This window comes from Ictidomys tridecemlineatus, chromosome 9 (genome assembly GCF_052094955.1).
Source record: "Ictidomys tridecemlineatus isolate mIctTri1 chromosome 9, mIctTri1.hap1, whole genome shotgun sequence".
Taxonomy (NCBI): Eukaryota; Metazoa; Chordata; class Mammalia; order Rodentia; family Sciuridae; genus Ictidomys; species Ictidomys tridecemlineatus.
In genome coordinates this window covers 39,004,199-39,026,010 of record NC_135485.1, presented here as the reverse complement: position 1 = coordinate 39,026,010, position 21,812 = coordinate 39,004,199, and the positions used below count along the sequence as shown (strand labels likewise).

Below are 21,812 nucleotides of genomic sequence, written 5' to 3'. Positions count from 1 at the left end.
TGTGACAGTTCTTTATTTATTCTGAATATAAATAATCCCTCTTCTGATGTGTGATTGGTCCATGTTTTCACATTGCAAGGGTTATCTTTTCACTTTCTCAGTGATGTACTTTGAAGCACAAAAGCTTTTAATTTCGATGAAAACCAGTTGCTTTTTTCTTCTGTTATTTGTGCTTTTGGTGTTGTAGTAAGAAACCATTGCCTAATTCAAAGTCATGAAAATTTTCTCTTATGTTTTCCCATGAGTTTTATAGCTTTTTCTCTTACATGTAGGCTCATGATTCACTTTGATTTAATCATTACATGATATGCCTGCAAGTTTCTCAAATATTAACCTTAAAAATATACAAGTCTTTTAGAACAATTGAATTAATTCCTTACTCTACAAAAGAGAGCTCTTGTTGTGATGCTGAGCAGTTTCCTTTAACTGGAATCATTTTCCTTTTTTTAAAATTTTTTTTAGTTATATATGGACTCAATATCTTTATTCTGTTTATTTGTTTTTAAGTGGTGCTCAGGATCAAACCCAGTGCCTCACATGTGCCAGGCAAGCGCTCCGCCACTGAGCCACAACCCCAGTCCTGGAATCATTTTCTTATAAATATTTTTTAAATGTAGAATTATGTTTATATGTTTAAAAAAGAAGAAAAAAAAAGAAAAGAGAAAAAGTTTTCCTGGCCTTTACCCATATATACGTTTTGTTTAGGAATTCAGAAAACGTTTAAATATTTGATTTAATCGATCATTTAATAAATTTCTGTATGCTTAATATGCACGTGCAGTCCTCCAAAAAGTGGGTGGTCTGTAAGACTCAATGCTGCAGAGATCTGTTCAAGGTGAGGGGTCCCAGGAAAGTCGGTGAAGTTTGGCAGTTAGAAAGCATGAATGCCTATGCCAGGTCAGGCTCAGCAGGTGGGAGGGCATCTAGGGGAGTCGCCACTAAAGAGAACATCGCTTGGGAAAAAGAGAAATCAGATAATACTAAAAGGTACAAAAGAGTCAAATTAAGAATTATCCCACCTGGGTGCAGTGGCACATGCCTGTAATCCCAGAGGCTTGGGAGGCTGAGGCAGGAGGAGTGCAAGTTCAAAGCCAGCCTTAGCAAAAGTGAGGTGCTAAGCAACTCAGTGAGACCCTGCCTCTAGATAAAATACAAAATAGGGCTGGGGAGGTGGCTCAGTCATCAAGTGCCCCTTAGAGCAGCTTTAGCAAAGGAATAATTGAGAGCCCAGATTGCAGCGATGAGTAGCAAGGATAGTATGAAGAGCTTAGCTTTCATGAGTAACTTAGAAATCAGAAAAATATACCTATATAGAGATCTTGGAACACAAGCCAGTGTTTTAAACTAAAAGAAGTTCAAAATTTAGCACTTGAGGTCTAAGTGCAGATAGACCTGGCTTGGCTATTTGTTAGCTGTGCAGCTTTGAGCAAGCTACTAACTGCTCTGGGCTTCAGTAAAATGGGAATAGTGATAAACCTATCTCATGGGGTTGTATCAGGATTATATGAGACCTACACATAAATCTCTTGATAGCTATACATTCTGTACCTTGACCAAAAAAAAAAAAAATGAAACACATCCAAGTAACTACAATTGAGGCTTGGTTAAAATTCTATTTTATTCTACCATAACCCTCTTCCTACCAGGAAATCCTAATACTCTTGAAAAAAAATATGATAAATACACATGACTCTCATCTTCTGTCCTTCATGCAATACAGAGTTGAGTCTCTTCTGCGTTCGTTAAACGCTCCATCCTCTGGTATAACTGAGACAAAGTCAGCCCTGCAGATTCCAGTTGTACAATGTGTTCAAGTGATCAGTTCCGGATGGTCCCTCCTAGTGATGAGATCTGCACCATTTTGAAATCTCTTCCAACCCCAAGCTAGAATAAGTCACTAAAGCTCTGTATGGCTAAAGGTCACCATAAAACATTCCTTTTCATCTCTGGCTAATGAAAGGACAATCTGTTTCCACCTATCTTGTGCAACTGTATTCACTCATTAAAACTCCCTCCCAAAGAATAATATTTTTCTTCTAAGAGAAATGAAATTGAGAAAGAAAACACCCGGGACTCCCAGGCGCACAGGTCAGATCGTAAAGTCCTGTGACACAGATGAGCCACGTTTTCTGGCACCCAATGTCAGTCTCTCCTATCCTCTCGTCTCTCCAGCCATTGATATTTTCCCTGTAAACACAAGAAACTGCACTGGGTTAGGGATGTCTTGTTTTCCTCCTGAGTATTTTTCGTTTACAGTCTTAAACCTTTCCCTCTCAGGAACTTCCTCCCTGGTTTTCTTTACCGTATCCTGTTGTAAGAAGAGGATTTTGTTTCTCATACTGATTTGGAAAGCTTCCTTCCTGGCATGCAGATGCTGTCTTCAGAATCAGAGATAATGGTCCATTGCCGGCCAGGGGCAGGAGAGTGATGGAGGAAACAGGGAGCCCTGGTCTCTCCACGCTGATCAGGTGGCACGCTCCCAGGGCTGAGAGGCCCAGTGTGTGCCAACAGTGGTTGCACTGTTCCCTCCCACGACACCGGGGCATTAACATGCAAGGCTGGTGGTTTGACAATTGTCAGTATTTTCTAATCCACGCACTCTTTGGAAAGTCAATAGGTTTTCTGAAGAACTTAATCACTCAGAATAGAATTGAATTTATTGCAAATGCCAATTTTTGTGATCAAAATCCACTCTTCCTGGCTCCTGGCATACCTGAGGCAGGTTCTGCTTAATCATTTCCTTCTCATGAAACACTACATATATATTAAGTTATTTTTTTTAAAAAAATGTATGGGGAAACCTAACAGAGCAACTTGCCTATCAAATTATGAGAAATGATTATTAATCTCCAGAGGGCTGTTCAAATAAAACCTTCATTTCCAAAGAGACTTACATACCAAAAATATTCAAATTTTCATGCTTAAAAAGACTCATGAGTATATGTAAGCAGGGGGCGAGGGGGGTGGCTGCATATAGCAAGATCACTCACTCCAATTCCTTCATTTATGAATGAGGAGACAGTCCAGGGATCTGAAATGAAAGAAACCCAAAGCAATTCATTTTGATCAGCATGCAGTTGAGGACCCAGCTGTCAACCCAGACTTTGTCTCATGTCACCACCTCTGCCCTTTGAGGTGGGCTTAGGTACACCAAAATATAATAAGAAATCATAATGCAAATTTTTCAGAAGTAGAAACTAGATTTTCTCCTTCACCCCTAGTGACCTCCCAGTCGTCTTAACTTCCTGTGTGATTCTGTCAAATGTCCTGGGTAGGATATCCCAAGCACAGGGTTCTACACAGTGCTATCATCTGGCAGGTTAGAAAATTGAGAATCGTTTCTAGTCCCCAGAGCAGAACTTCTGAAACTTTCATATGCATGCAAGTCACTTGGGGATCTTGTTCAATGTGAATTCAGATTCCTAGGTCAGAAGCAAGCTCTGAGATTCTGCCTCACTAACAAAGCTACTAGGTTCCCGGTGATGTCGGTGGGTTTTGTGCACCGCACTTGGGGTAACAGGGAACTACAAGGGAGACACAGGGGGCGACATCACAGGAGTCAGTTATGGTGTTACAATGTATTGAAGGTCCACTATAGAATTTGGATTCTTTCTTGGAAGTAACAGTGGCAACAACCATACTTGATATCTTCAAACCGATGTTGTCTTTCCAAGTTTATTGGATGCTCCTAAGTCATTTCCACAGGGAAGTTTACTCAGCCTTCCCTGGGTGGGTCATCACAGGCACAGCTTTGTTTAGAACATGTTACCCTCCGAGTTAACACTGTTCCACTCATCTGTCAAAGTCACATGAATCTAAACACTGAGGGACAGCTATGTCTTTTTCAGTATTGAATGCTCAAACTGAATGTCCCTAACACCTTATACTGGGTCTGCCCCATGGTTTTTTTATAAACATTGGTCTATGTTATGTTTGTTCTAGGAAAACAGTTCTCAAACACTAGCCTGCATCAGTTAGCCGGAGGGCTTGTTATAGCACAGGATGATAGATCCCAGCTGGGGTGGGGCCTAAGAGTTTGCATTTCTACTATCCTTCCAGGTAATGCAGTTGCTGCTGGCCTGGGAACCACACTTTGAGAACCACTGGTCTAGAGGAGACCTTCAATAACTTCCTGCTAAGGGATGTTAATAAATAAGGCTAAAAGTGTGGACTCTGAGCTATTTATCATTAAGCCTCAGAATACACATAGATAAAGTGCAGATGATAGAAATATTACTTACCCCCTAGGTTAATGTGAAGATTCCATGAGCTAATATAGATAAATAACTCCGTAATTGTAAATCGGTATTAATTAACATTACTAAAACCACTCACCTCACTCGCTAATGGAACAGAGAGACTAAAATCTTTTGCATAAAGCCTCAAGGTGGTTTGTTTGTTTTTAACAAATAGACTGGGCAAATGAGTTTAGCTCCTAATCTTTTAAATCTTTAGGAATAGTATATGATGCTATTGTGTTTTATAACCATGGTTTTTATATTTTCTTAACCCATGAGAATACCAGCTGACCTTGGATTAGTATGGCTATAAAAAAAAAGACAGACAATAATAAAGGTTGGCAAGGATGTGGAGCATTAGAAATTTCATATGTTGCTGATGGATATGTAAAACGGTGCAACTTCTTTGGAAAATAGTCTGGTATTTCATCAAAAAGCTCAACATAGGATTACCATATGACCCAGCAACCCCACTCCTACGTTTATGTTATATAGAATTGCAAATATGGTCTCACAAAAACTTATATGAATGTTCATAGAAGTCATTCTTTGTAGCCAAAGAGCCCCATACATTTACGAATAGCTGAACAAAACATGGGATATATTCATGGAATATCATTTAGCCATAAAAAGGAACAAAGTCCTGATGCCTGCTACAACATAGATGAAACTGGAAAACTTTATGCTGAGTGAAAGAAGTTTGGAACAAAAAGCCACAGATTAACTGACTCTATGTATATGAAAAGGGTACCCACCAGCCATGTGTGTCCTGAGTTCTTTTCCAAAGAAAATGATGCTAAAAGTGTTTAAAAAAATTTTTTTTAAAGCATTTATAAAATAAAATATAACATCTCCATACAAATCCATAGAGATAGGAAGCAGCCGGGATTACCAGGGCTGGGGAAAGAGGCAAGGAAGAGTGAGTGAGGTTAATGGTTTGGGTTTGAAGGAGGATGATGTAAGTGTTCTAGGATTAGACAGTGGTGATGGTGGCACAGACTTGTGAATCAACTAAAACCACCGAATTGGGTGGCAGGTGCTTGCCCCATAGGTCAAGGACACTGCCAGTGCGCTTTCCCCATCTTGGGGGTGCCCAGGCAGTCCATCGGATCCCGGTGATGGAGTACAACAGGAAGCCAAGCTCTGGGAAACAGTGTCTTCGTCCAGATTCTAGACAAGTCAGTTTGAGGCCAAGTTAAGTAACTTATAAATCCTGAACAAAACTAAAGCAGCAGAGAATTATCTTACACAGAAGACAAGAGAAACAATTAAGTGGGAAGGTATCAAAACAAGGTTTGATGGAAATCCTTGAAAACGTAAGCCAAGAAAGAGAAAACAGCTGAACTCAACAAAGAAAAGCGGTGAAATGACAATTATTAGACTAAAAATATTTAGAGACTGGAACTTAATGGAACAAATCTAGTCGGAAGTTAAGTTCTGGCTAAATGTTTACTTTATTGTCTGTATGACTTTTTACACACTGAACTTGTGCAAAATTTAAAAACCATTGAGTTGTATGCTTAACGGGATTGATTTTATAGTATTAAATTATAATACAAAAATGATTTTAAGATCCTATAATCCAAGTTGAGCTCAGTGGTGCACGCCTGTCCTCTCAGCAACTCAGGAGATTGAGGCAGGAATTTCGCAAGTTCAAATTCAGCCTCAGCAACTTAATGAGACCCTGTCTCTAAATAAAAAAATAAAAAGGACTGGGGATGTGGCTCAGTGGTTAAGTGGCTAAGCACCCCTGGGTTCAATTTCTGGTACAAAAAAAAAAACAAACCTGTAATCCTGCTTGATTATAATATGTTCATCTTGCACTGCCCTTTAGGGTACCCACCAGCCACGTGTGTCCTGGGCTCTTTTCCAAAGAAAATGATGTTAAAAGTGATTTAAAAAATTTTAAAGAAGAATTTATAAAATAAAATATAACATCTCAATACACTTTTAAACTGAAGTGATTCTATTTTGGATATATTTAAATAAAATATAATATTAAAATGAGCTTGGCTTTTTATTTTTATTTTTTAAAATGTAATTAGCAGAAATTTTAAGTTTTGTACATGATTTGCATTATCTTTCTATTGGCAGCACTGCTTAAAATGTCCTCCCCAATAGATCAGGTGTCTTTAGAGAGACACCATGAAAAGTATGGGTGTCTGGGAGTGGTGAAGCTGAGGCTGGTCTTTCCTTCACACAAGGGCTCTGTACCCGGGCTCCCTGAGCTCTGTCCCATTAGCATGACTCAACACATGTAAACAGGGCAATTCAATGGATGTTTCCAGTTTTTGTTCTTTGAGTAGAAGGCCACCTGCGAAAACAGAGCCTTGTTATCTCAAAGAGCAAGGTTCTGAGCCATTATTATTTTAGAAAGTACTTTTTGTGTCTCTTGCTAATGAACTACACAGCAAGTCATCTGAAAAAGAAATTTTTAAGGCATAATTTCTTTCCTCTTCTGAGTAAATTTTTTTCCAAGACTCAAGTCCTGCATCAAAATATCATTAACATTGACATGTATTTCTAGATTTTCCCTAGCAGGAAAAATTATTTAAAAATGAGTCAAAGACAAAGATTTATTTCATAAGCAAAGTAGTTAGAGGTAATTTACTTCAATGGTTTAGAATGAAAAAAAATGTCTATTAGTAAGAAAATTAAGTAGGTTTGTTGCTTTTACAAAAATCGTAATATCCTTTGACTATAAAAACAGCAGATGTTATTCCGAACAATGTCAAAAACACCAATAAGTAAAGACAAGTAAATAGCCAACAGTCCTAATTCTTCTACCAGAGATAACTGTTGATATATAGATGTTAAGCCTTCCAGAAAAAAATAAAGGTTTTGATCAGTCAAAATTTTTCTGCATAAAGAAAATTGGCTCAATTTCTGTTGTTGACTCCTGGCCCACAAATGGAACATTTACTTTTATCCAATCAGAGATAATTCTGTCAGCACTCTAAATTTTGAGAAGACACATCCAATTTTTATAGATTTGATTAGACAACATTCCTAGGTTACAACATTTTGCCTTTACCTCAGCTAAAACAAGGAAGCTATTTACAGTCTGCACAGAGATGATGTGGGTGGGCATGAATCTATACATTTTTCTTTTCTCCTCACCAACAAGGTTGTATAAAAATATTTACTGCTTTTCTATAGATTCATGTACATGGAGTAGTGTCCAAGTCATGAGCCAGGAAGATGGATTATTTGCTGGAGTTTTTATGGACCCGCATTCAAGTATTTCCCCAGCTGTGTTTACAGCTTTGGGTTTCTAAGCCTCTTGAGAAGTAATCAGATTTGATCATCTTAAATCCCAAAGTAAATTTTCTTTTCTGGAGATTACTCTACTTGCGAACACAGGTTAGTTTGGCCCTATGGAAACATCTTCTAGTGCCGTGACATCCAAAAATGAAATCTATGATTTTGCTCCAAGAAAGAGAAAGGAAAACCTGAAATATGACTTAGATTCTTCCTGCAAGAAGTAAGATCTCAAAATCTCTCTGCTCTTTTAAAAAAAATTATTATATCCTGTCTTACTCTTTGCTTACTTCATTTTGTAACTTTGGTCTCTTCAAAATAGTGTAAACCCCTTTAGAGCCAAGATTCTCAGATGATTTTTTTTTTGTATTATAGTTTATTTTATAACTTTCTATAGTAACCGGCTCAGACACAGATGGCTTTATATGCTCAATATTTTGTTCTTGATTAATGGGAAGTACATATGACATTCAAAAGTTTAAGAGATTGTAACATGGGTGATTTTAGCCGGGGGACTTTTATAAGTGACTATTTTGGAATTTCTTAGTTTAAACCTCTGTATCTTCACAGTGAGCTACACTTAGAGCCAGAGTGTTTGCCAAGAGCTGAGGCTTTGCTAGTTAACAGTAAGAATCAATTCACCCATCTGTGCCTCAGTGTCCTCATGGAAATGACAAAGAACTAATTGACTAAATTAGCTAATTCATGCAAAATGAATGGCATAGCAACCAGCATATTTATCAGGTTTTAACAAACGTTAGCTGCTACCACTCATCTCACTACAACCACTATTCTCTTGATTAATGAGCTCAGTTCTCCACTAACTGAAAAAAATGTTCTCTTTTTCCAGGCTGGGTCCTTAGAGAGCCATGGATATAGAGAAGTGAGGCAACAGGGAACATCTGCAGAGCTGGCCAGGTAAGCTAAACAACCAGACCATTTTGTGACACATTCAAGTACCCAGGAAATGGGATGAAAGCAACACAGGTGTCATGTGAAATGCTTAATTTGGTCCACATATGCTGACCTCCCACTGCCGTACACTGCTGCCCAGGGAACAGGACAGCAAGAGCAGAAATGAGATGCTGTGTCTGCCTTTGCAAATTTTCCGTCTCTTGTGAGCTTTGCAGTATACAGTACAAAGGAATTATTTGTGACCACGTAGGTAATATGTTTTCCTAGATTTCTAAGAAAAATCTCAGGGGGAAAAAAATAGAAAATGTGCTTCATTTTACACGGAAAACTAGAAAAATCAAGATACTAAGTTAAAATGCTCACGCCCCTGTAATAATCAGGTGTTGCTGTTTTACAAACTACTTCAAAACTCTGTGCCTTCAAATAACTATCATTCATTATTTGGCACAATTCTGCGGGTTGGTGAGCTAAAGGTTCTTTTTGCCTGTGATCACCACAGAGGAAAGTCCAAGATGGCCTTACCCGAGTCTGGGAGTTGGTGTTGGCCGTTGGCTAGAGCCTCAGTTCTCTTCCTAAGATTGCTCATTCACAAGTAGGTTAGGCTGAGCGTCTTTACAGTTTGGTAATCTCAAGGTCTCAAGAGGGCAGGAGTGGAAGATGCAAAGCTTCTGGAATCCCCACTGTCCCAACAGCAGCCCGTGTAGTCAGAAGAAGTCCCACCTTTAGTTGAGGAAAGACGCGTTGCATTGCCAAGGGGTGGACACAGTGTCAGTTAACCATCGCTGCACAACAAACCACCAGGTGCTACACTAAATCTCCCACACCCTATTTATTACCCTTTCCGTTGTGGCATTTTCTCTTTAGTGACATGCGTAATTATCCCTCCAGGTTCTTTCTGCAGTTACCTAATTTGAAGTGTCATGACAAAACGAGGGTCAATAACTTAAGGAAAACTACATTTTTTTCTCACTCTCAGAGTTCAAAAGCAGACCCATGCATTTAGGAATAGCTCCAAAAGTCAACTTGGGATGAAAGGAAGAGGATACATGTCTCAGTAAAGAGAGGGAGCCAGATTCTGAGGCTGGGCCACACCCCTGGACTCTTCCCAGCACCTGGAGCTTCCTTTGAAGTGAAGGAAATTGCTCCACCACAAGGAGGCTGGAGGAGGAGGAGGGAAGGCAGCCTGGAATGTGGACCCAGCGAACATTCTGTCTGTATCCAGGAGAAGATGGACTCCCGAGCTGCAAACAGCGTGGGCTGACTAAAGGGATCTCCAGTTAGGGTTCTTGGCTTCTTGTATTTTACTTCAATTTGACCCTGAAGAATTTCACAATTTAAACCACTCTAAAAATCTGATCAGAATCTCAAGCCCAACAAGCAAGGTCACTTTCCCAGGTGCCCCCTGTGGAGCCCCTCCCCTCCAGTGTGCACAAAGAAGAACCGCAGTCTGATACTCTTAGAAAACATGCTTGACGGGGCCTGCCTTGCTCTGCCTAGAAAGGTTAACATGAGGGTCACTTCATAAAAGCAAGTGTGGACAAGAAGGGGCAGAAGTGGAGAGCCCAAAGGGACACCCACTTCCAGAGGGGGGTCAGATGCCTTCCTCAGTGCTGTGTCCAGGACGAAACACCGAGTCATGGGAGAGAAAGTCCCAGAATAAAGTATCAGAATCCCACAGTCAGAAATTCTTTCCTGAAGAATGTGAGGCTCAGGGTTACAAATGCAACCGAAAATTTCCCGGAACTGAATAAGCTGTCTGTCAGAGTCCCTTGAACCAGCCGAGTCATTTCTGTATGTGTTCATATATTTTCATAAATGCAGGTGCATGATCAATTCAAGCACAGGTACGTGAGTCCAGGCAGGCATGGGTGGTCTTTTCACTTGTTTACTTTCCCTTTTATCTTTTTTTTTCACTTTGACTTGGGGGTTCCTCTTGTCTTCCTCCATCTCAAGTCCCAACCCACCACCTCCCCAGACCCATTTAATAGTCTAGTGAGTATATTGCCTACTTCTGCCCACGGCTATATAATGGTGTATGGACACATACAGGCACAGACACACTCATGTGCTTTCTGATCATTGTCTAGTTCACAAAAATAACGCCAGAATATACATTTCCTCTGCGTGGTGCACCCTATCAGCAAGCAATACCTTCTGAAATTCTTCCTGTCAACCAGCAAATGCTAATTCATTCTTTCCAATGACCATATTGTTGTATCATATAGAATCTATTACTGGAGGTATTTTCTAGCTTTTATAAGCTGTTTGCAAAAAAAAAAAAAAAAAGAAAGAAAGAAAGAAAGAAAACAACAACAAGCAAACAAAAACACCACCAACCTTCCCCTGTATCTTGGTCACTTTGGATTTGGTTTCCTAGGTGTTGCCTATGCATATCCTTTGCTCATTTTTCCATTTTCTTTTTTGTTTCTCTTGTCAAATTATAGTGAATCATCGTATATTATTATCAAATTATTATTTATCGTGTATCACTGCTATTATCTGAAAAACAAGTTTAGTGTATGTGCTGCCAAAGCAAACACATGTTATCTGGATTACATATATTTTATTAAAATCTGCTGTGGTCTATTGTATCTTATGTTATTTTTACAGAAAAAGCTATAATTTTTATAGTTGAACATAACTGTCTTTTCTCCCAGAGTTTTGATTAGGAAGATTTTTTTCTGCCTCCATATAGTACATATAATTTACTAGATTTCCTTGTAAGTGCTTTGCTTTACTTTATCTTTTTATATTTTACACTCGTATATTTGTACAACATCATTGAATATGCGATAAAATTGGAATCTAAAAAGACACTTACTATAATACAGTGGCTTTATAAAGGTTCTAATAACTTCTAAGCCAGTCCCCTGACCATCTCTAGTTATTCTTCCAAGCTTACTTGTCTTTTCTTTGGTATTTAATTTTTTTCTCTAACAGTTCAAGGTCACTTTATCCAATTACCAAAAGCAAATGAATAAACCAAAAACATATCTTGTCGTTTTTAATGAAACACACATACAATTTGAGGAACCTAATACTTTTATGACAACGAGTCTTCCCATCCAAGATTATGGTACCTCTTTCCATTTCTTCATTTTCCTTTTTGCACATAAGGGGAATAAGTTATTGTTGCCAATTTCCTTCTTATTGCATCTATTTGTAAGCACTTCACAGGCATTTTTTTTGGTTTTCATCATTTTAAAAACATTTTTCCACCCCTAATTTCTAGAGTAGAGAAGGACTAATGACGTTTTTACTAGATTCCTTTGGGTTTTCTAGGTTTACAATCATATCATCTGCAAATGTAAATAGTTTTACTTCTTCTTTTCCAATGTTTATTCCAGTTTTCAAGTTCGTTGTCATAGTTTAATATTTTATTATTTTTAATACCCTTAGTCATTTTAATATCTGTTCTTTTTGCTTCCTGATCATTTATAATTTTGCTTTTTCCCCCTTTTAAAAAAGTTAAGCCTATTTACAGATATGTATACATGTTTAGATGTTTTTATATAAAAATTTTTAAATTTATTCATATATTCTACTACATGTTCTGATTCCTGTTTCATTAATTTAAGCTTTTACCTTTATCGATCATTCTTATTTTTTTCTGATTTTTTAGAATGGGGATTTAGTTTAATTCTCATCTGAAGTTTTCCATAGGCAAGCACTTGGGTTATAGAATTTTTCAGAACGTCCGCAGATTCCTAGAGAATGTTACAAAGTTCTCTTTTATATGGTTTTTGAAATTATCAGTAATTTCTATATTTCCTCTTTGAGCTGAATGTTTTTGAAGTATTTAACTTTCAATTTATTTTTGTCAACTTTAAAATTTTTTTTCTTATGGAATTTTGATTACATAACATAAACTGAGGTCTTCACACTTTTCTTTGGTATTTAATTTGGCTTGTAAATTTGGAATTGCTGCATTTTCCTTGTAGTCATGTACATGTTCAGTCTTTTTAAATGCTCTGTAGATATGTAGAAAATGATGCAAATTTTTGTAGCAGGAATACGGGAGTTTATTTATTTGTCATGTGTGGGAAGAAGCACGGCACATAGGTTAAAATAAAAATCTAACCTACCTGGTAGGCTGAAGCCAAAGGATTGTTTGAGCCTACAGGTTTTAGGCCAGCTTGAGCAGCTAGCAAAAGCCTCATCTTAAATAAACAAACAAAAAGTAAGGACTTCATAGAAAGCGTTTACTTTCAAATCTTGACTTTATACATGACCTTGAGCACATCTGTAAATATATAAAAAATAGTATCTGCCTCATGGGGTTATTGTGAGCATTAAATTATTTAATATTTGTAAGATGTTTAGAATAGGAATTAGCACATGGAAGGTGCTATGTAATTACTAAATAAGTAAAAAGAATTAGTCAATTACTTCTTTTTTCTTTCTCTAGAACATTCCAACACAGTCCAAAGAGATATATTGAGTCACTGAAATTTTTTTGGTGTGTTCAAGGATGGCTTGTAGATTAAAACATATTATTCTTATTTTTAATTAAATTTTAAGTTGTTAAAATTATGGATTGTAAATTTTAGTTCTTCCTTATCTCTTTTACTTAAAGTAGATTTTTCAATGCTCATCTAACTTCAATGAGTTTTTCTTATCTTCACTATGTATTTTCTTCCACTTGACCACCCTTTTGTTCTTCAGTAAATTCAGTCCCACTCTTCCTTAACTGAGAGATCTTCTGCCAAGTTGTACTTAAGTAGCCATTGTTGGTACACTTTAGATCTTTGAAAGCAGTTTGGGGAAGATGAATTGTCCTGTGTCTTCAGTCTGGAGTAGAGAAGTACTCCCAAGTATGTTAAGCGATCTGAGTTCGGCAGTCCATTCATTTTTACCATTTCTAGTATCCTTCATTTCTTTATGTAGATCTAGGTTTCTGTCTGATAGCACATTCCTTCTGCCTGAACTACTTTCCTGAAGATTTCTTGTAACTCATGTCTGATGATAACAAATACTCTCAGTCCATGTCTGAAAAGGCCTTCATTTCCCTTCCTATTTGAAAGACTATTTCACTGAGTACAGAATTGGGGTTGTCAGTTTTCCTCCCCTTCAACACTTCAAAGATGTTCTTACATGGTATTTTGACTTTGATAGTTTGACAAATCTGCTATTTTTGTTCCTCTGATTGCCATCTGTCTTCTTTCTTCATTTTTGGTTTTCAACAGTTTAAATGTGATGTGTCTAAGAATATTGTTTTTCATGAGGTAGAGAGGCAGGGATTTATCCTGCATGGTATTCTCTCAGAATTTCAGTGAATTGGGTCAGGCATGGTGGGACACGTCTGTAATCCCAGTGGCTTGGGAGGCTGAGGCAGGAGGATCACAAGTTCAAAGCCAGTCTCAGCAATTTAGTGAGAACCTAAGCAACTTAGCAAGACTCTGTCTTTAAATAAAAAAATTAAAAAGGGTTGGGATGAGGCTCAGTGGTTAAGTGCCCCTGGGTTCAATACCCTATAGGAAAAAAGAAAAAAAAAAGTTCAGCGAATCAATGATAAATTTTGGCTTGATGTCTTCTGTTATGAGAAGAGCTTGTATGTGGATGTGACTTCCCCTTGTAATTGGGGCTCTAAAGTTTCTAAAATTAGCTTCAGAAACTCATTACTAGTTTTTCATATCTGCTTTTATAGCACATCTCTTCTCCTCTTTATTTATTTATTTATTTATTTTGGGTACCAGGTATTGAACTCAGGGGTGCTCTGCCATGCCACTGAGCCACATCCTCAGCCCTATTTTGTACTTTATTTAGAGATAGGGTCTCACTGAGTTGCTTAGCACCTCACTGTTGCTAAGGCTGGCTTTGAACTTGTGATCCTCCTGTCCCAGCCTCCTGAGCCGCTAGGACTACAGGTGTGCGCCACCGTGCCCGGCACATCTGTTCTCCTCTCATGCACAGCTTTGGGTAAGCTAGTTTGTGTGTTGGAATTTTCCTTAGATTTCAGGCTACTTGCTCCTACAGTCTCAGCTCTCTAATGAACCCAAGAAAAATTATGATTTTGTAGATTATCCTGCATGCTCCTTTTCCATCCTGCAACTCACCTTCTCTGAACTGCTTTCAAATTCTGAAGTGTACCAACAATGGCTATTTCTGTACAGTGGTGTTAGTGAGGCTTCATCCAGCTTTTTACATCCTAAGAGGAAATACCTACTTAGCTTTTAAATTTAAAGATATTATTAAATTTATAATCTAGCAGAAAATATAATCTTTTTTAAGGGAAATTTTACAACCTAGTTATGAAACCTCTTTAACATGTTTAACTGCACTATCAATTATGTGATATAAAGTTAATATATCACAGTATTTTACTAGTTTTCTTGAAAAAAAAGACCCAGAAATAAACCCAAGCATATTTGGTCAACTAATTTTCAACAGGGGCACCAAGAAGATAGATACAATGTAGAAAGAATATTTTCTTCAATAAATGGTGCTAGGAAAACTGAATATCCACATGCAAAAATAAATAAATAAATAAAATTGGCCTCTTAACTCAAACCTTACACAAAAGTCAATTCAAAATTAATTATAGGTCTAATATAAGTTCTGAAACAATGACACACCTGAAATAAAACAGAAGCTCCTTGACATTGGTCTTCGTGTATACATGATTTTTTTTTATAGAATAACAAAAACACAGGCAACAAAAGCAAAAATAAACAAATGGAACAACACCAAACTAAAAAGCTTCTGCACAGCAAAGGAAACAATGAACCAACTGAAAAGGGAGCTTGTGGATGGGGAGAAACATTTATGGTCCATGTGTCTGACAAGGGGCTAACATCCAAAACATGTAAGGGACTCACACAACACAATAGCAAAAAGCAAACAAACAAATCTGACTTATTAAACGGACAAAGTGCCTGAATAGACATTTCTCCACATAAGACATAAAAATGGTCACAGGGTGCTTAACATCACCAATCATCAGGGAAAAGAATCAAAGCCACAATGAGAGGTCACCTCACACCTGTTAGATGGCTGTTAACAAGAAGACAAGGGATAACAGTGTTAGGGAGGGTGCAGAGAGAAGGGAATTCTGCACCTTGTGAATGGGAAGGTAGATTGGTTCAACTGTTCTGGAAAATATTATGGAGGCTCCTCAAAAAAAAAAAAAAAAAAAGCGAAAGAAATAAGAGAACTATCATATGACCCAGCTATCCTTTCCCTGGGGTTGTATCCAAAGAAAATGAAGTCATCACTTGATAAATTTATCTGATGTTCATGTTAATGGCAGCTTTGTTCATGAAGTCACAGTATAGAAACAACCAAAGTATCCATTGCTTGATGAATGAATAAAGGAATTGTGGTACACACACACACACACACACACACACACACACACACACACCCTGACATCTGCATCAACAAGAATGAAATTGGAGAACATTATGCTAAGTGAAATGTCAGAAAAAAGAAAAATACTGTGTGATCTCACTTATATATGGAATCTTTAAAAAAATTGAATACATGGAAACTGAGTAGAATGAATAACAGGGGTGAGTGAGGAGGAGCATGAAGAGATGTAGGTCAAGGAGTACAAAGTTGTAGTTCTGTAGGATGAATGAGTCTAGGATTGTAATTAATAATAGTGTACTGTATACTGGAAATTTGCTGAGTATATTTTAGGTACTTGTACCACACCTAAACTTAACTGTAATAATTCCTTCATGGTTTAATCAGCTTTTTTGCTATTGTGAATAAAAGACCCAACCAGAACAACTGTAAAGGAGAAAAGGTTTATTGAAGGGCTCACGGTGAAAAGGTTTATTGAAGGGCTCACGGTTTCAGAGGTCTCAGTCCATAGAAGGCTGGCTCCATTCCTCAGGGCTCAAGGTGAGGCAGAACATCATGGCAGAAGAGTGTGGCCGAGGAAAGCAGCTCACACCATCATCCAGAAACAGGGAGAGAGAGACTCCACTCTCTAGCTACAAATATATACCACAAAGCTACGCCCCCAATTCCCACCTCCTCCAGCTAACCCTACTACTTCAGTTACCACTCACTGCTGCAGCCCGGCTGCAGCAAAATAACCAGGGGGGAGGGGGACACGGGGACGACGAACAACTTGTGTAGATTGATACAGCAGGAGTGGGAGCCGTTTGTTGTAGGACAGGAGGGGTATATATACATTCCACACAGCTCATCTTAATTAACATAAACTAGATACAGCAGTCAACCAATAAGGAATCTCCACACTTAATGGCTCACTGGCGTTACTTCACAAACCACTCCCTCTGGCAAAATGCCAGGTGCCATCCTGACTTGTTACAGACCCTAACAACTCAATTAATCCTGTCAGGGGACTAAATCACTGATTGGGTTAAGTCCTCACAACCCAATCCTTTCTCCTCTGAACCTTCTTGCATTGTCTCACATGTGAGCTTTTGGGGGACACCACATCTAAACCATAACACTTCACTATACATATGTATATCAAAACATTACGGTTGTGCACCTTAAACTTATACAAATTAAAATGATAATGTGCTGAAATTTATTTTTAAGTGTTCTAATAATCTGTTGCAGTAGATTGTATTTTTCAAGTGAGTACCATACCACTCTTCCCATCCCTCACACTCTGTCAGGAGTCTGTGCCACTCCCCACCTAAAAGTAGAGTCTTTCTCCATCACTCTAAATCTGGTGGTCTTTGTGACTCCTTTGGTCACTAGAATATGGGAGAATTGATGCCATGCTCATCCTAGGTATGGCACTTAGCTGACCTGGCAGCTTGTTCTCCATATACTAATGGGGACACTAAGTCTCACTGATTTTGTGATCTGGATCTTCTGTATTCTCCCACAATTCTCCGAGGAGTGGGAAAACCACAGGATTTGGGGAGAGGGATGTTGTTTTATCACTTTTTAGATTCAACTCATCTTTTTGCTACTTGATTTGATTCTAAATTATTTTCATATTCTTTCAACATTTCATAGATAATTCAATTGCCTTCCATTAATTTTGCGTATCTCTGTCTTATCTAATCTCCTGCTCATAGCTTCAGGTTTATTCTAATGACATTCTAATTATACTTTTTAAAAATCAAGCTGTTATTATATTTCTAATAGTTTTTGTTTCTACAGGTAGGGCGAACGAGTCTAGAGATCTAATATACAACATTGGTGAGTTTTTATGCTCCAGGTACATTTGTTTACTCATTTATTTATTTTTATTAGAGCTTTATAGTTGTACATAGTAGTTGAGTTCGTCCTGACAAACTCATACATGGCATGGAATTCGATTTGAGTTCATGATTTCCTCTTAGATGTTTGGTGTTTGATGTACACAGTTTTATGATCATTGTATCTTCTTTATTAAAAAGTGTCCTTTGTCCTGCCCAAATATCTTCTTTTTATTCTTTTTATTCTGTTGAATGATTTTACACTTAAATGCCGCAGTCTGGCTGGGCACAAAATCACAAGCCACTCAAGCAGGAACAAACTTTATTTCTGAACTCCACCAGCACACTCCATACACGCTCCCGGGAAAAATGTGGAACACCTCAACACGTGGCTCCTCCCGGGACACACTATTCCAACAGGAAATCCCTCCTCCGGAATTCCCTCCTACTGCACTCCCCAACCAAGGGGAACTCTCTGGAGTCCCTAGAGAGCTCCAAAGTAGCAGGCCAAGGCAGACAGCAGGGGTCTAATCTCCAATTGAATGTGCATCTTAACATAACCATTATCATCTCAGTGGCTTGCTGGGGTCACCTTTCAACCCAAAATGCCATGCGTCATTCCTACTTGGCTATGGCTCTCAGCACTTAAATAGCATTTTTGCTGATGTTAATTTTATATTTCAGATATAAATATAAACCTCTTCATGTGCTTCTTTTCTTCTCGTTATTAAGTCTGTACCCTTATTATTAACAGCATGCAGTTAAATTGTGTGTTTCAGTGTAATAGGAAAGTCTCTGCTATTTCCTTATTCAAAAAATATTAATTGAACACTTACTTTGTTCTACATTCTACTCTAGGCATTGGTGGGTCAAACAAAGACACCTGATCTCAAGAAATTGGGTGAGAGGAGGCCAGTGATAAACAATACCCATAACCAAGAAGCAGTTAACGTGGTGTATTACAAGTGCTAACTGCTAAGGAGAAAAAGAAGAGTTGAGTAGGGTACACGGCACTAGCATATAAGAGGGTAGGTTGCAGTTATACATCGTCATGACAGGCCCTGTTGAATAAAAGTGAAGGACAAAAGGGAGTAGCTACGTGGGCATCTAGAGAAGAGTAGTCCAGGCAGAAATAACAGGCATTACCAAGTCTTATGGTGAGGGTGTGTCTCACATGTGCAGGGAAGAGCAAGGAAGCAAGTGTAGCTGGAGTCCGGTGCAAAAGAAAGCAGTAGATTAAGACTGACAACCACCATTGGGTTCAGCTTTAGCAATGTCACTGGTAACCTGGCTACAGGTGCACAGTGCTGGAGGGAGGCAAGGCCATGTTCTCTGGGGCACTACTACATGGTGGATGTGCGCTGGCCCTCCGGAGCTGCAGGTTCTAAAGTCACAGATTCCATCAACTTTGGATTGAAAATGTTCAAAAAAAATTAAGTCTGTACCAACTATGTATGTTTTAGTCAGCTTTTTCACTGCCATGACTGAAAGACCTGAGAAGAACAATTGTAGAGGAAGAAAAGTATCTTCGGGGCTCCATTGCTCTGGGCTTGAGGTGAGGCAGAACACCATGGTGAAAAAGGGTGGTGGAGGGAAGCGGCTCACATGATGATCAGAAAGCAGAGAAACTACGCTCAGCTCATCAAATGTGTACCCCAAAGTCATGTCCCCAGTGACCTACCTCCTCCAGCCACAGGAACCACTCAGTTAATTCCTATCAAGGGATTAATTCACTGATTGGGTAAATGCTCTCATAACCCAAACATTTCACCTCTGAATGTTCTTGCATTGTCTCACACATGAGACTTTTAGGGGAAGCTACATATCCAAACCATAACAATGTATGTACACGCCTTTATGTCATTATTCCCTAAATACAGTATAACAACTATTTACGTAGCATTTACTTTGTCCTGGGTATTATAAGTTAACTAGAGATGATTTAAAGTATAGAAGAGGATGTAGGTAGGTTATGTGCAAATACTTCAACATCTTATATAAGGGATTTGACATCATATAATGGATTTTGGTATCTGTAGGAGGTCCTGGAACCAAGCCTCCTTGGTTACCAAGGGACAACCGTACCTAATTTTATTTCTTCTCTTTAATTTATTATTTATTTTATCTTATTTTTATATTTTTATTTTGATACAATGATTTCAGTGGTTTGACCATTATTTGAGTTTTCTCCGGATTCTAATCTTATCTATACACTTTCTGGCCACAAAAGGAGCAGGATTTTTAGCTTTCCCTATAAGCCCTGGGCACAGAGGAAAGAGGACTGGGTGTGTCTTTGAGCCAGTGTCTCCAACTGGGCAGGAAGCAGGTGCCCTTGTCAGGTAACTGAAAACAGCTTATGAAAGGGATCAAGGTGCAACACAAGGTGTAGGATAACCAAGGGAGAATGCAGGACCCAATGATAGTTTGTGTCGGAGTGAGATAGGTGGAGCCAATATCAGGCAAGAGAGAAGAAACAAACTTACATCACAATCTTGACCTCTCCATTAATCTGGAAGGGGAATTCAGAGGTACATACGGTAGCATGTCACTCCTGGAATCTGGTGCATGCATAGCAGCCTCTATTCCAGTTTCCTGCCCCAGCACCCTCTCTTCTTAGCCTATAACCTGCCATTCCCACCCAAAAGGCTAATTTCCAATCAAACATGAGCACAAATCCTTAGACGTGAGGGATTTACCTTCTAGTTCATTACATAAAAGACAATTTAGTCTGTCTCTCACTTTGGGCTGGTATCATAATTGATTTTTTTTTAAAGAGAGGGGGACAGAGAGAGAGAGAATTTTTTAATATTTATTTATTTTTTCTTAGTTCTCAGCGGACACAACATCTTTGTTGGTATGTGGTGCTGAGGATCGAACCCGGGTCGCACGCATGCCAGGCGAGCGCGCTACCACTTGAGCCACATCCCTAGCCCCGATTTTTTGTTACAAGAAACAAAGAAACGGAGCCTAAGTATATTCCAGACATCAGATATGACCTTGCATACCCTTTGAGGTCTAGTTAAAACTTGGCCTGACCCCCAATACCACCACCCAGGAAATTCAGAATCTTCACTACAGTTTCAGTGAGTTCCTGGGCTATTTCCTTTTCCTCCTTCCTGCCTCTATACGCCCACCTCAGCATGGGCTCTGCCAGTTCTGCTTCTTGTTCATCTAGCATTGAAGTCTAGAGGATTCACTGATTTTCCTTGAGCAGCCCCTTTACTTCAAGCATCTTGTAAGGATAAGGACTTTAAAGACATGTCACTTCTCATTTGGTCTCAGTTCTTCTTTCTTCAAACATCATCCAGTGCAGGAAGTACATACTCGTGATAAGAAGACAAATATAGAGTGCAGCTTTAGCTTCTAGTGTACATTTAGTGTGTCAGTGGGGAAAGAATAATATTTTTTTCCTATGAAGGGTAGAACAAAGATCAGCAGCTTATCATCAACTTCAAATGGACTTAGCATCAATTGGGTAAATTATTCTCCATCAAATTCATGAACCCACAAGTAGATTTGGGCAGCTCCCCTTGTTTCTGCACCATTGCCATCGTTAAGAATTGTCAGTTTTGTCTGGCAATGTCAAGGCCAGGGCTGGCTCAGGGGCAGCCTTGACACTGTGACATGGCTGTGCTTGCCCTATTGGAAAAATGTTTTTCTTTGATCGTTAAGAATTTTGTTGATCAGAGCATCATTTGATTTTAGCATTTTACAACTGGAAAGGACCTTTTTACAGGAAAAAAAAGTGACAAGTGATGAGTCCTCTCATTGTCTCTGCTAATTTTTTGCCTGTGTTTTCCTTTTCTTTTTAGTCTCAAAAGCAGATTTGGAGCTTCATACGCACTGCCAGTGCTAAGGCACACTCGAAAAAGTAAGAAAGCTGTCAACTTTCTAGACTTTCAGGTTTAGCTGGCTTGGAAATAGAGCCAGATGATCTACCAGGGGTAGATCGGAAAGCCCTGTGGCCCAAGCACACTTCCACCCCACCTTTCCTCTTCCTCCTTCACTGGCCTTGGCTTTGAATTGCAGTCTGACAGCTCTTCCAGCCATTCTCACGCCATAACCCAGGGCACTCATACAGGTTATTTCCCCTAATCAAGTCACAGGTCTTTTATCTCCTGAAGGTGTCTGCTGCTCAAGGGACCTGGACTAATCCTCCTGTGGTGTCAGGATCACAGGCAGCAGGGCTCACTGGCTACCTTTGGCCCCAATCCGCATGACACTGTGGAGGAGAATGTCTCACAGTGCTTTGGGCAGGAGCATC

General features: G+C 38.9%; 1 protein-coding gene across 5 annotated transcripts in view; it reads left to right on the top strand.

Moving 5' to 3' along the window:
• Positions 1-21,812, top strand: part of Lnx1 (ligand of numb-protein X 1) — a 167,154-nt gene that overhangs the window by 24,424 nt on the left and 120,918 nt on the right. For 4 of the 5 annotated variants that reach the window (XM_078021295.1, XM_078021293.1, XM_078021294.1 and 1 more), the window contains exons 2-4: positions 8,350-8,417; positions 17,511-17,549; positions 21,361-21,419. The gene's annotated coding sequence lies outside the window, so the exon portion shown is untranslated. The remainder of the gene's footprint in view (positions 1-8,349; positions 8,418-17,510; positions 17,550-21,360; positions 21,420-21,812) is intronic. The other variant, XM_005319999.5, reaches the window with a different exon arrangement.